This window comes from Camelus dromedarius, chromosome 23, assembly GCF_036321535.1.
Source record: "Camelus dromedarius isolate mCamDro1 chromosome 23, mCamDro1.pat, whole genome shotgun sequence".
Taxonomy (NCBI): Eukaryota; Metazoa; Chordata; class Mammalia; order Artiodactyla; family Camelidae; genus Camelus; species Camelus dromedarius.
Window position 1 is genome coordinate 3043940 of NC_087458.1, and position 16027 is coordinate 3059966.

Below are 16027 nucleotides of genomic sequence, written 5' to 3' on the forward strand. Positions count from 1 at the left end.
ACTTACACGCTCGGCTCCAGCTCGGCCCTAGGCACCGCGAAGCCCGGCCACTCTTGCATCGGCGCCTGCGAGGCAGCAGCCAATTGGGGAACCAGCCCTGTCTGCCACTCTCTTCTTGGAAGCGGTCCCTCCCCTGCCCCCTCCCATCCTGCTGCACCAGTCCCTCAAGAAACACGCCTAGAGAAGAGATACGACCTTCTCAATGTCTCACAGCTAGCTAGTGCTGAGCCAGGACTGGAAGCCAAATCTCCCCAGACCGCTCACCGCTGTGTGCGCAAGGCACCGGCTCTCCAAAGTCCGCAAACATCTATCAAGGCCTAACTCTATTGCAGCCTTCCCAGACCCCTCATTTAAAATTTCTCCTTCCTAATTCCTTGATGTACTTTGTGACATTACTGTTATCACTCTCCTCCTTGCGTTGCGGCTGTTCCTGAATGGCTGGATGGGTGTGAAAGGAAAATCCAAGGAAAAGACCCCACAACTTGGGGGTTTGAATCCTTCCTCCCCAACTTAGAAGCTGTGATTTTAAGCTAGTCATAATGCCTCTCTAAGCCTCCATATGCTTAGTTCAAATGACAAATATTTAAATAACCATAATAGCTCAGTGTTTTATAAGAACTAAATACAATCGTGTGTGTGTGTGTGTGCTTGGGACAGTGTAAATTGCCTCAAATATGAGAAATCATAAAAATAATCATGGCTAACATTTAACTCTTACTCTATGCCAGGCGCTATACTGAGTAGTTCACACAGGTTTCTTCATTTAACCCGCACAACAACCCTGGGAAGAAAATGTTAGTACCACCATTTTATAGATCTATAATAAGTTGATTTTCAGAGCGGTTAAGAAACTTGCCCAACACTATACGGCTAATAATTGTCAAAGCCAGATTACAAGCCTGTCCTTCTGACTCTGAAGGCTCCATCTAACCACTGAGAAAGTCTCTCTCTGCTGTTTTAGTTCTCTCTGTGCCCTGTGTTGTCTGACACACCATAGTTGCTCAGTGTTTGTCAAAGATTTTCATTTATTAAGGGTGAGTGTAATGCCTGTTCCAGGAGCCTAAGAAACTTGCTTGTCACACAACAAGGAAGTTCACCAACGGAGTGTTATTCCTCTGTCACCCCATCTTTGTGGCATGCCCTCAAGAGCCAAAGGCCTGATGGGAACATCTCATTAGCCCAATTCCAGCTTTCAGGAGGTGGGAAGAAGGCGTATCTGGCCTTTGGGGCCCCTGGAGAGAGAATGAGGGCTCATTCTTCCACCAGCACTCTCACAGGGAGACGTTTATTGAATAAAACGTTTAAAATTAAAAGTAATATATCCATAAGATAAAATAAATCAAGCAAAAGAACACACAATGAGAAAAAACTTTCTTTACACTTACCTCCCTCCCTACCCACAGAATCCCCCCAAAAGTTCACTGCTTTTAATATTTTTCATTTAATCTGAGGGTTAAGGTTATAATTTTAATTATACACCTTTATGTTCTGATACTTCAAAGAATATCTGTTGGCCCTCTTTCATGAGGAATTTAACACCCTTACATCACCTCCTGTTTTCTAATATTTGTTAGGGATATTTAATGTTTTAGTCCTTCTAGTACTCATCTTCATAAATTTAAATACTTAAATCTTTATTGTTTTATAAATTTTACATTTTTTTTTACTCTCCTCTGAATATTGAGGAAACCGTAGACTTCTTTCCTACTCTCTTTTGACTCCAATGCACCTAATTTTTTGTAAAATTTCTACATTGTCAGTGTTTATAACACTGTTATCCCTCTAAGTTTATTCTGTAAGTTGAAAACCAATAAGGAACACTAACAATATTACAATTAGGTAAATAAGAAATCAATTAAATCAAGCAGTATGATTGGATCCAAAGAAAAAGAAATATAATCCTGTAACATTAATTCAATCTTTGCCTCAAAGAGAATGTAACAAATGTCAAGGTCAAATGGATTTCTTTCCAGATGTCCTCCATTCTTCAGGCCATATTCAATGGCTGGTGTTTCTTATATCTTAGGTCATACTATGGTTTGCCTTCCTTTTTGGCTATGTAGTTCCTCTTTGAGTATTTTTCTTCATAAATGGTGAGTAGGTGGTAAACTTTCTCAAATCTGTGTTCTCAATTTTCTATACATGGTATCGTAGTGTGTATATACATATGTATATATATATATGATTTTTGTATTTGTTATATATTATGTTAAATACATCATTTAATATGTACAAGATATATAACATATATCTAAAAATATAAATCATAACAATATAATCAAGCCCACTGCACAACCACAGAATTAGAACATAACCAAAAGCACCCTTTGCCTATGCTTTCCTCCCCTATACCATCCTGCTGACAAAGACTGACAGGCAAAGAAAATGCAATTACGAAAAGTAGGATTTTTAATGTATTTTTGACATCTATGCCAATTGCATTATGGCAGAGAATATGATCTTTATGAAAGACTCTTTTAGACTTGCTTTATTGGCTAGTACATGATCAATTTTGTAATTTCTCTCAAATGTGTTTGAAAAGAATATGTATTCTTTAGTGGTTAGTTGGAGCTCTCTGTATGTCCATTAAGTTAACTTGTTTATTATTATTTAAATCCTCTATATCATTTTTTTGTTTATCAAAAATTGAGAAAGGAGTTTTGAAATGTAGCTTTTATTGTGGACCTTCCTGTAGTTTCCATTTCTTCTTACAGTTCTTTCAAACTTTGCTTCATATAATTTGAGATGATTCTATTAAGTACATGCAAGATTAGTACTGTATCTTTCTGGTGAACTCAATCTTTTATCAGTAACTTTTTTATATCTAAATAGTTTGTCCTTTTTTTTTGCTGTTTGATTTATGTCTAATTCATATCTTTTCCCATCCTTTTATTTTCACTTTTTCTATGTCTGTTATCAAACCAAACTTGGGTCTGCTTGCCCATGTGCAGCAAAGCCAATCTACTGACACTGGGTTGTGGTGAAGGAAAGTGCAGTGTTTATGCTCATACTCAAAATCTCTCTGATGGGCCTCAGGGAAGCATATTTAAAGGCAAGGTGAGGGAGGGGAGTTGCAGAGTATGTAATCAGCTCATGCACAATTCTCTGATTCATTGATGGTGAGGTAACAGGGCGGTGTCACAGGAGATAGTATTATTAATCCTCATACTCCTGTAGGTCTTGGGGGCCATGTGCTCATGGTCATCAAGCAGTCAACTTCTTCCATTTGTTGGGGGTTTTAGCATCTGTAAAACAACTCAGGAAATGTGCATCAGATACTGTTATCTAGGTACTTCAGGGAGGAACTAAAGATTCTGTGACTGCTACATGGCTGATTTACTGTTTAAATTTTTACCAGTTCTCCTGGTCCAACTGCTATTTTTGTCGCTAAATGTTCACATCCTTTCAATCATTAATTCTTGAGCCAGGCTGTTGTGGTCTGGGAGACTATAGCTTTCCCACAAACAAGAGTTAGGCAGAGGACATGGGAGAGGGGCTGTCTTAGAAAGGCCCCACAGGGTCCTGCTCAGTTACATGTCCTTATTCTTTAAATATGTCTTTTGCATACAGTATATTGCTACATTTCATTAAATCTTATCTGACAATCTGTCTTTTAACTGGTTTATTTGCCCTGTGTATATTTATATGGTCATTAATATATTTGAATTGGAAGTATTTTTTTCATTTTCTTTTTGAATGTATTCTTCCATTCCACCTCTCATACAAACTTTTATCTTAATGTGATATATATTATAATTGAAAGTATTCTTTGAATATCCCCTTATACATCTCTGCAATAAAAATATATGTAAGTAAACTGAAATTAGATGTTTTTAAACTTCCTATGACCATGAAGTTGTAAGTATTTTAAAAAAAATTTCCTCTTACTAATGTGTGATTGATCAAACAACAAATTTTGGTAAACAATTATTAAATGTAATACTTCAATCATTTTATACTCTCTTAAGGTGATGCACTGGCTTTTTAAAAAATTTAGTTCTATCTGTGGATGAATATTATTTTTTATTGAAATGAAAAAGGATTCAGCATCAATTCTATTTTTCTTTTTTAACAGATGTTTGTGTTGAGAGATAACGTTCACATAAATAAGTAGATAAGAATGAAAGGAAATAACTTTAATAGCAATATAACGCTACTCTTTGAAGTTCTATGATAAACAGCAAAAATCACATGGTAATCTATCATAAAAATACATTTATTGATCAACTTAATGATTTCTTAGCTCATGTACTACTTAGGTACAGTCTAAGCCCCTCTTGCAAAGAAATGCAGAAAAAAATGCACTGGCTTAAACAAGGTGGAGTTTTATTTTACTCTCACATAGTGGTCCTGAGTGGTCAAGGGTAGGAAGGATACTTCGTTTGCTCCATGACGTTTTCCAGGAACAAGGTTCCTTTCGTGTTGTTGCTTTCCCATTTCTTACAATATGGCTCGTGGCTGAATGGCTGAAGCCAATTCACCAACTACCTACATTCCAGACAGAAGGAAATGAAAACAAGAAAAAGGAGTCAGTCACTTTGCTGCACGACAAACCACCCAGACTTAGGTGGCTTAAGATAATAATCATTTGCTAGCTCACAGTTCTGTGGTTTGGCAGTTCGGGCTGGGCTCACCTGGGCTCACTCACCTGTCTGCAGTCAGCTGGAGGTCGGCTGGGTGCTGATTCGTGGTAGGTGGCCTCACTCACAGGTCTGATGCCTGGCTGGGGTGACGAGAGGAACTTGTGTCACATGCTTCTAGCATCTAGCAGGCAAATGTAAGCTTTGTCACAGTGGCTGGGTGCCAAAAGCAGCAAGAGAGGGCAAACCCCAACGCATAAGCACTTTGCAAGTTTCTGCTTACACCACATTTGTTAATGTCCCGTTCGCTAAACCAGTTGCCTTGGAACACTTTAATTCTGATTGGCCTTCTTGTTTCTTCTTATGTATCATCCAGCATTTTAGTTCTGTCCTTTTTATTGATCCCACAAATAGACACATTTCAAAATTTTGACCTCACATTACAGTTTGACTAGGATTTTTTTTAAGTTGTCAATGTAAAAATAGAAATACAGTATATAAAAGACATAACGGAAGTCCCTTTCATTGGTCCCTAAATTCTTCATCCCATTCTCAAAGTAAACACCTAAAATTTTGACATATTTCGTTCTAGGTGTGTGTGTGTGTGTGTGTGTGTGTGTAGACAGAAAGACAGATACACAAGTATGCAGACCCATGCATCAATTCTGAATGCAGTATGCTTTAGTGAGAGAAGTATTCAAGGCTCACCTTACCAATTCAAACAGCTTAAAATAGTATAGAGAAAAGTGGATAAGCTCTCCCATTTCCCTCACAATACACTTCTCTGAGGTAAACAATATAAACAATTTGCCATGTGTCCTTGTACTCTGTTCTCTGTGTTCTATACATACACACAAGAAAACTCTAACAACAGTGCAGTAAAACTAGCAACTAACAACAAAATCAGGAAATTTTTTAAAAAAGACTATCATCTCAAAACCATAAAACACTCTTCTGGTGCAAAGAGGAAATAAAAAAGGAAAGTATGGATTATCTAAGAAATGGAAAATGAAAAGCACCACATGTAAAAACCTATGGGAATTAGTAAGAGGAACATGTAGTACTTTTTATATTAACAAAAAGGAGTGAAAAGAAATTAAGTCTCTAACTTGGGAAGTTAGAAAATGAGAAATAAATCTAAGGAAAGCAGAAGGAAAGAATTAATAAGGTGAAATGTGGAAATCAATAAGAAAATAGAAAATGATAAAACTGATAAATAAACCCACAGCTATTTATTCAGGAAAAAAAACAAGCAACAAAACAGATAATTAATATAATCAAGAAAAAAGAGAGAAAGCATAAATACACAAAATAAAAAATAAAAAGAAAGAACTACGAATGCAGAGGAAATTTAAAGAACCGTAAAAACCCTTTCTCAATTTTATGAATATAAATTATGTGTAAAGCTGATAATTTTCTAAAAAAAAATACAATGTACCAAAACTAGTTCCAGTAAAAAGAAAATACTAAATAGAATAATTGCCAAATAGGAAATATGGAAAATTTATCACTGCCTAACTTTCCCCCTAAACATTTGCCCAGATCGCATCAGTGGAGAATTTTACTAAACCTTTAAAAAGCAGGTTTTTCCAATGCTACTGAAATTTTCTCTGACACTAAAAGAGAAAAATTTCCAAATTCTTTTTGTGAAGAGAGCATATTTATTCCAAAAACCAATGAAAGTAACATAAAACATTTCTTAAATAAATCTAATTGAAGAATATTAAAGCAGAAGTCTTAAATAAAATATTATGAAACAGAATGTAGCAGCATGTTAAAAGACTAATATGCCAAGACCAAATGTTACCTTTGTTTTTTAGGACTGCAAGGATGCACCAGTTTTAGGAAATCTTTTAACATAGACCATCATACTAATGTATGAGAAAGGAAAAACCATGTGATCATTTTCATTGGTATTTGAAAGGTAATTAAGCTGGGGCAGGTGTGGAGAAAAGGGAACCCACCTACACTGTTGGTGGGAATGTAAATTAGCATCATGGTGTTGGCATGGATATGAGGACGCATGTCACACGTGCCAGTGGAAAAGTATGCCAATACAACCCCTGGGGAGGACAACATGGCAACACCTCTCAAGATACCAAACACATATACCCTTTGACCAGCAACGTCATTTCTAGAGATTCATCACTTGCAAAATGATGTATGTGCAAGGGTATTCAATGCAGATATGATTTGGAAAAGATTAGAAATAATCATAATGTTAATGGGAATCTATGTCAATAAATTCACATAATTATAAATACTGTGCAACAATTTTTAAGGGAAAGCTTTTCATGTACTGACATGGAATGGCCTCCAGAACCTACTGGCAAGTGAAAAAAGCAAAATTTAGAACTTCATTTGTTGTTGCTATTGCTTTTTAAAAAATGAAAAATATGGAACAACTTATATATGCACAGAGTATCTCTATAAGGACTCACAGCAACAAGGCAATAGTGGTCAATAATAAATAAGTCACTGGGCGGGGGTGGTGGGAGCAGGAAAAAAACTTAACTGTACACCTCTCTCTACTCTTTGAATTTTAAACTCTGTGAATGTAAGTATCTATCTAAAAATTCTATTCTATTGTAGTTTTGATATAAAGTACAAAAGTGTTTAAATATTTAAGCATCTACATAGGATTTTTTTAAACAAAAATATTTATATACATAGCTGTGCAATTTGCCTGTTTTTGACATAATGGTATATTACAGACATCTGCCTTCAGGCCCATATTTATAGAACTCAATTTTTTTAAGTACATAATATTCTATTGTATAAATGAATCAAAATTTACTCAACCATTTCCCTTTTGATGAAAATTGAGGTGTTTCCTTGGTTTTGGTTTTTGTTCAGTTTGGGTTTTCTGATATGAGAATAACCCTTTTAGCTAAAATTAGAAGATACAAATATAAAAGGCAAAACAATTAAAATGTTGGAAGAAAATTATAACCTCGGTGTGAGGAAAACTTACTTAAACAATAAGGAAATACAGAGGGCAGGGTATAGCTCAAGTGGTGGAGAGCATGCTTAGCATGCACAAGGTCCTGGGTTCAATCCCCAGTACCTCCACTAAAAATAAAGACATAAAACTAATTACCTCCCTCCCCACCAAAAAATAAAAATAAATTAAAAAAAAATAAGGAAACACAGATGACATAGAAAAGATAAACATATTTAACTACACACAGGTATAAATCTTCCTTATGGAAAAAACAAAAGTCAAGAGACAAACAATAAATTGGGAGAAAATATTTGTTAAAAAAAGAGGGTAAAAAAAAAAAAAAGAAAAAATGGCAGCAGGTAATAGCTCTAATATAAAATTCCTAGAAGTTGACTTTTTTTAAAAACATGCGAAGAATATGAATAGGCAATTTATAGAAGAGGAAATACTAACGACCTGAAATAACAGAAGTAGTTATTTCAGGTCCTGGATAGGCAGTCTCCTTGGAAAAGAGTCCCTCCCATTACAGTCTTTTTCCGTTACTCCGCCTGGCAAGTGCTGCCTTCCCTCAAAGCATGGATACAAAGGTAATCTCATTTTGTCTTTGAAAAGTCTGAGGTAGCTACCCCATTTTTATTGGCAAAGAGACTGAGTCGCAAGCAGGTAAAGCAACTTATCCAAAGCTACTCACTGACCAGTGCCAGGAAGAGCAGATAGAGGTCTGGAACTCAGGCCTCCTGATTCCCAGCTCAGAGCTCTCTGAGACGTGGCTGTATTTCTAAACACAGGCACTGAGACTTCAGGCTGGGACAGGGAGACGGACTTGAGATAAAATGGATGGTTGTCTTAAAGAGCACTTAGTCGTAAGAAACAGAAACCCACTCAAACTGCCATAGATTAAAAGGGCGAAAACCAATAAAGCAAGAAGTATAGCTAGCCCTTTGAGTTCCAGTTTTTGGAATCAGAAACGAGAAAGCCAAGAGAACCCCAAACAATCACTGTCGCAGTCTCTCTGGGGAGGAAGGCCTCTCATCTGTATACTGCATTCTGTGTACGCTCCCCTGTTCTGTCACTGTTACAGAAAAGACAGGCCCGTCAAGAAACAAGCACCACTCGGAGGGTTGGAGTACTCAGATGTATTACGCCAGCGGGCTCAGAGGGGCTTCTGCTCCGAAGCTCTGAGCACCTTCAAGATGTGCACATAAGGTTTTATAGGGTAAAGTACAAGCTTGGGGTATTCGGCCAATAGGCATGGAACAGCTTTAGCAGCATTATCATCACAAAAGTGGAGGCAGGGAGGCAGCAAACCAACATTCCAAAGCCAGATATGTATCTTTGAAAACCCAGCTGGCTAGCAAAAAACATGAACAGCAAACCAACACTAATTAACTTAGATTTACAAGTTAGTCTAGCAGAACTCAGATCAGTGTTCCAATACTTAGATTTGTGAGTTATCTTGTTAGACCAGCCCAGCCTCTCCTTCACATTCCTAGACTTGTGAGTTATCTTGTTAGACCACCCCGGCTTTTCCTTCACATCACTACTTTGGCACCGTCTAAATATGGTCACTCCAGCCTCAGCTTTATATATATGACTTCTTCATATGCCCAGCAGAGAGTGACTCTGTGTTTCCATATTACCAGACAATGGAGCAAGTCTTCAAAACTGAAAATTATATTCTACCCAAAATTCTACACCCAAACTACCAATCAAACATGAGGAAGGAATAAAGACACTATCAGACATGCAATGATTCAAAAAAAAAAAAATTTGCCTTCTATGTGATCTTTCTTAAGAAGCTACCAGAGGATGTACTTCAACAAAATAAAGTGAACCAGCAGAGTGGACACAATGGGATGCAGGATAACAGAGGAAAGGGGATAAGGAAATTCTGGAATGGGAGAGGGCCAGAAATGGCAATTAGCCCTGAAGAGAGCAAGAGAAAGATCTCTAGGGGGTGAAAATGCAGTTGGTAGATCATCCTTCTGAAGGCCTGCAACAGACCTGATGAAGGATTAAAGATACGGATACGGAAAACTGCCTTTAAAAAAAAACTAAGGTGACCATTATCTCCAGGGAAAACACTACCTTTTACAAAAGGAAACATAATCGTAGCACACAACTTGGTTCTGTAATAAGTAACATTTACAAAATCCAAATTATGTAAAAATTAGTTTAACTGAAATTTGTGATATAATGATTTTTGAAAGACACAGAGAAGGGTAGAGCTAACAGCGGCTGTGTCTGGGGATAAAAGGACACTGCTTTTATTCTTTATGAATTTTCAAATACTATCTTACTTTTTGAATTTATGAAAAATAGATATAAATTACACCTACTTCCCACAATAAAAACCTGGCCTTTTTTAACAAATATTTTCATCATCAACTATGGTTAGTTAGTAGTTAATCCAAATGATCAAACTCTCATCTTTACTGGCTCCTGTGACTCTGGTTTTTCTACCTTTCTGGCCGTTCTTTTCTTCTCTGCCTCTGTTTCCTCCTCCCACCTCTCAAATATGAAAATTCATTCCCCAAGACTCACTCCCCACTCCTTCAATCTTTTCTCTCTAATCTATCCCCCAAGTTCTCATCCACTCTCACACTTTAAACCTGTGCCTCCTTGCAAGTGACCCACAAATCAACTTCTCCAGCTTTAACCTTTCCCAAGTTTCAACTAAACATGTCCCCCGACGATGGGACTCCTTGCTCCCGATTGCCCTACCAACTCCTCACTCAGAATCGGACCCAACCTCCCAAGACCCTACTTCTGCCCACGATTCATGGTCAAAACCTCGACTCCTCCCCTTTTCTCTTCCCCTAGTCAGTTATCAAGTACTATTAGTTCTTTCCCACACTCATTCCCTTCTTCCCAAAGGTGTTTTCCAGGTCTCCATCATCTCACTTAAAATACTCCGATAGTCTCCTCAGTGAGAAGCCCCATGAGATCCGCCCATGTCTTATTCATCTTTATGTCTCCCACACCTACCTCAGGGCCTGGGACTGAGCTACTGGCCTAATAAATGGTCCATCAACTCTAAACACTGTCTCTGCCTGTAATCCAGACTGCCAGTAGGCTTCTTTTAAAATACTAATTTGTAATGCCACATACCATTCAAGGAGTTTTAATGACTTTTCATTGTCTATGTAACAAAAGTCTAAATTACCTTAGCCTGGCACTGGAAGCTCTCCATCAAATTTCATTCTACTCCTTATGTGAATATTCTGTTCCAGTTTCTCTCACTAATGGAAACTCCTTTCATTCATCTAACACATACTGACTGTGCACCCCAGGAACAGTGCTAAGCCGTGGAGAACAGAACGGGAGTACAACAAAGCCTTTACTCCTTATAATCTAGTATTCATGTTTTCCTAACACACCCTAAGCATTTCTCCTTGTGATGGTTCTCCCGGGAGCATTTCTCATCCTCTCAGCACGTTTAAGGATTAGAGTCAGTACGTGTGGATGCTCACTAAATGCAGAAATGGGGTTCCTTTGGGAAGGTGAGAACAATAAAGCCAGACAAGTAACAGATAATATCAATAAACAATGTCTACCATTTGCTGAGTGCTTGCTGTGTGCCAGGCATTGTGCTAAGTGATGTTTTAGTTCATTTAATCTTCATGGTCTTTTGAGGTAGGTACTATTCTTGTCATGGGATAAATCAGGCTCAAAGATAATCTGTGTTGTTCATTCAGCTAGTAACGGTGGATAAAAATCCAGATCTATTACAAAACCCAAGATTTTAACTTAGGGAAACTGTTTGACCCACTCCAGAAGATGGTTTTCAAATGAGATCTGGGGACACCCAATTCCAAGGTAACGAAGCTATTTTAGCTGTCTCTTTGGCAAGGCTTTAGAGTTCCTTCAAGGAAGGCCTATTTGCATCCACCCAAGACACACATAAATTCTATATTTATTCACTGCTGCCTAAGTCCGTCGTCATCATCACCCACAAATGTTAAAAAAATACTTACGTGGGCAACAAATTATACTGTGAGGTATCCTTGGAGATCATCAGAACGATGTCCTGAGATGATGCAAATGGAGGTATTAACAATTCCCCAAACTCTCCCCTAACCCACTGATTCCCTTCTGAACCAGAGACAGGAAACTACACAGTGATGGGATTGAAGCAAACAGGACACGAGTTCAGCCACAGTGAAGGTACCCTCAGATCAGGCCTTCTGCAAGGAAAGGTCTGGATGGCGCTGGTCGCCGGCATGGTGGCCCTTCAAGATATGTTCAGAAGAGCCTTGAGCACCCCAACAAATGAGTGTGCTGTACCTTTGACATCTTGGTTATTCTCTAGGTGAAGGGTAGAAAGGAATCTGAGTGGGACAGGGAAATGCTCCTTAAGTTCTGGCTGTCGACAGAAAATATTATACCAATAAGAGGGGAAAACTGGTCCAAAGGGACTGAAGACTTCATAACGAAGGGAAGATGAATGAATCAGACTTTCCACTGGGTAGGAGGTCACACCTGTTAGGAAAGCCTGTGGTAGAGGCAAGCAAATACAAATGCCTCTACCTGCTGAATGAACAGAGGGCTACAAGTTGAGGCAACAGATGTTTGGCTACAAAGTGCAGATGACCAAGACAAGAAACAGACTTGGTCTGGAGGTGGGTTTTAAACAATACAACGCTTCAGCAAAGACTGATGGCCAGACTGAATATATTAGACACTTGTAGCTGAGTCCTCTCAGCATCACTCATCAGTATGAGTCAGTTTTACCCACTAGATAAAAAGAAGAGATTAGAACTTGCCATGACTTGCCATTACATGCTTGCACGATCAGTACCTGATGCAGGTTTGGCCTCCCCTTGGCATTCTTAATTCCAAGCTTTATTTAGGCTTTCCTCAAGTCAGTAACTACCACTGTTTGAGTGCCACCGGAACATAAGCTCTATAAATGCAGGACTTTGTCTTGTTTACCCCAACAAGACAGTACCAGGTACATAGCAGGCTCTTAATAAATTTGTTTAAAGAATTTGTATGAGGGAGTAGGCTCTACATATGGTGATTCTCACCTCATACAACCCTTCCAAGTAAACGTTCTCTCATTACTCACCGGCAAATAGGTTTAAAGAGGTTAAATGTTGCTCCAGGACACAGGAATTAATATAGGACCTTTTCACTCTAAAATCTGTGCTCTCAGTAATTAATTAGTTGCTTGCTATACACTAAGCACCTTCTGTCTCAATCCTTCACCAATTCTGAGATTGCCTCCTCCCATTCCCAGAAACCAGACCACCGGACACACTCTTATTCTAGCCCCTTAACTGCAAACTATCAAAAGAAAACAGAGACCTTATCTGTGATCCTTGGCGAGGACCTACCAAATGCAAGCCACCCAGTTTTCAGGAGGAAACTGGTAAGTATCAAGTAGTCTGACCCCTTAGACATTAATTCTTTATTGAATCTAAATTCTCTCAGATGGTTAGGCTCTTTCTTTAGCAAAATAAATTTTATTTCTTCACGCAGAATATAAAGTCTAAAGAGGAAACTGGGTCTAGTCATACAATCTACTACCATTTACTACCTTTGACTCCCAAGTTATGCTAGAGGAAAAAGTCTCGAGGCTCCTTTCCTTCTCCTAGTCAGGTGAAGACAATGAACTTTTCATAGTTCATTCCTTTTCTCTCTCTCCCCCAACTCAAGGCTTAACAGAATTACAGAAGTGGTAGCGTTCAGCAGAACGGAAGTACACACATTTCCTCAGGCCCAGAGAAATCACGCAGGTCAAGTTCTCATGCTCACATGTGATGACAAGGATGAGGGAAGTTCCTGGATCTCTAGGATTCCTTCAGCGCATCAGACTAACTTCAGCGAGTACCCTTCTCTTACCTCTGGGCCAGCCGTCCAGTGCTATACGCGGAAGACCTACCTTGAACGTTCTGAGTGGCATCTATTTCTTCTTTGATTGTCTTGTCTTCCAGCAAGGAGAGATCAAAGGTTGGCTTCTTCCCACTTCTACCAGGATCAGGCGGACTTCACAAAGTCACAGTTTCAGCAGTAAGACACAACACGTACAACACCTTCCCTTCCTCCTTTTCCGTTCCCTCTCTAGTCCTAAGGGCCTGTCAGACATACATCCCAGGATGAATTACATCAGGTATTTTATTGCTATTCTAGGTTTGTGGCAGTAATACAAACTTCCCTTTTTCTTTCTACAGCTTTGTAAGTCTTGTGCCAGAAGAAACTTAAAAAAAAAAGTTACAGCAAGATAAATCTGACTCTCTTTAGCACATTACAATATGCACAAAGAAGAAAAAAACAGATGTAAATATGTCAAAAATCTAGGGAATGTAAGGTGGGCAAATGAATGCATTCCCTGACCTCCCCTCCTCACTGCCAGAGTAAACCTGACTTTATTCCTACCTCAGTCACCAGTAAATAAGAAAACCGATTTCACAAAGGCAGGTGCTGAATAGTTCTTACTCAAACATCGAATAAGCATGTGCCCTAGAAGAACTTTCCTCCCTCCCCTCCAACACAGCAAAATAAACCAGCGAGTCGAGCAAAATGAGAACACCAACTTTTTTGGAATAAATTTTTATTGGATACTGTAAAGGGAAGAGAGAGGAAACAAGCAAAGGCAGGTAGGACAGGAGAGGAAGACAGCCAGACCCAGCAACTGGCTTGGCATGAAAATGAGGAAACTTCGAAGACAGCCTGGTGCTCAACAGCATCCACGTGGCACTGCTGGGGGAGAGGAAGATTTGTGTGGACCAGGCACACCACACATCCTGTCTAGTTTCAACGAAGTACCTGTCAGCCTCTTTGGTCATTTCTCTCTCTTTTTAAATAAATGTCAAAGCAACATTCACAGCCTTTCCTTTGCTCACTAAGTCCACAAATCCTCCTGTCTCTCTCTTTGGACAGAGACCTTCTTGTCATAGTCAAGCAGAGAGATGGGGGCAGGGTATTCCTGACAGGGGGAACTACATGAATAAAGAGGTGGGAACAGAGAGAATTTAACTGTAGCTAAATGGCAAGCCATCAAAAGGAGACAGACACCTTACCTGTGATCCTTGGCCAGGCCCTGCCAAACGTGGGAGCTAAGGTTTGTGAGAGCAGAGAGAAAGGCTGAAAGAGATGCGTAAGACCCTTATTAGTGATGGTCTTGAACCTCAAACTAAGGATTTTGGATTTTGCGTCTGAGGGAGGTAAAAAGACTAGACATGGAGTCAAAAGACGTGGATTCAAATTCTGGCTCTGCAACATACCAGCTATGTGCCTTTGGGCAAATGAAGTTTTGAGAAGCTATTTTTATCTGCTTATCTATAAAATGGGATATTACCTACTCTATGCTCTGTTTCCACAGGATTGCTCTGAGAATCAAATGAGACTCTGGATTTTAAACCCAGAACCATATGAATTCTGACTCTGAAGTCTCCAAAGCTTTCTCCACTATATTACATTCACTTGAATCTTTCTCTACCTATTTTATGTGTTAGTTTTATGTTTCTAACTAACTAAATTTTAAGCTTACATAAGTGGAGTTGTCTTTCATTTTTTACTATTCAAAGACTATTCTGAAACTGCTCAACATTATACAATCAATGGAAGTCTCACAAAGAAGTCATGTCCAACTACAGAAAAGGTTTTTATCCATCGTGCTATGCTAATTACAGTCTACATAAAAATCTGCAGAAAGGACACACGATCGCTGGCCAAGTTTATTAAGCACCAGACTATTACTTCTGACTTGAACTAAGCAGAATAAACAAAGCAACAACAGTCAAAGGTTCCACTTCTAAAGAATTTATTTTATTTATTCTGCTTATCTCAAGATTTTGTTAAATAGAAATTTGAAATACTTATATCTTGGCTTTCAAAGTGTATCAATACCACTGATAAATTTCCATGCATGAATAATTTTCCTGGACACACATTTAACCTCAATCTGTAAGAGTGAATTTAACCTCTGTGAGGAATTTGAACCTCTGTGAGGCCATGAAATTGTTACAATAAATCTTTGTAAGCATTATATTCCATCTGAATAAATATTCTATCTTACAAATATGTATATAACAAATTTCAACTAGATGTAGATTCTGGTATGACTAATAAAGACAAATTGATTTAAAAGCATTACTAAAATCATAGCAGCTTTTTGTTATGCATTATATGTCTTCTTCCATCAAAAGATACTATACAACTATAATCTTGTTGGGAGGGAGTCTAATGATTTTTGGACCTTAAAAATGGTACATCTTGCTAGAAAAGATAAAGAATCACAAACCTACATCCCATAATTCACAGATACACGTTTTCGGGTGAAAGAGAAATGGCAACAGATAGACTCAATTCCATGGACACTGTCTAAATGTAATTCGGCAAAACATGAAGTTCATACATATAAAATGTTTGCGAGTTGGATGCCTGTAATTCTACCTCACTGGCAGGTATGAGAGATCAAAACCTCATAATATCCTTTAGATAAGACAGTCTGATCCTTTCTTGATCCTGGAAAAGATCTCCAGTTGTACACATTGTC

The 16027-nt window shown here is 38.4% G+C and overlaps 1 long non-coding RNA gene across 1 annotated transcript; it reads right to left on the reverse strand.

Annotated features, from left to right (window-relative positions):
* Nucleotides 1–4309: 4309 nt before the first annotated feature.
* Nucleotides 4310–5676, reverse strand: LOC135318926 (uncharacterized). Its single transcript, XR_010377391.1, has 2 exons — nucleotides 4649–5676; nucleotides 4310–4488 (listed from the first exon to the last, which is right to left on the reverse strand). It is a non-coding gene; the product is annotated as an uncharacterized LOC135318926 (long non-coding RNA).
* Between the last annotated feature and the right edge of the window lie 10351 nt (nucleotides 5677–16027).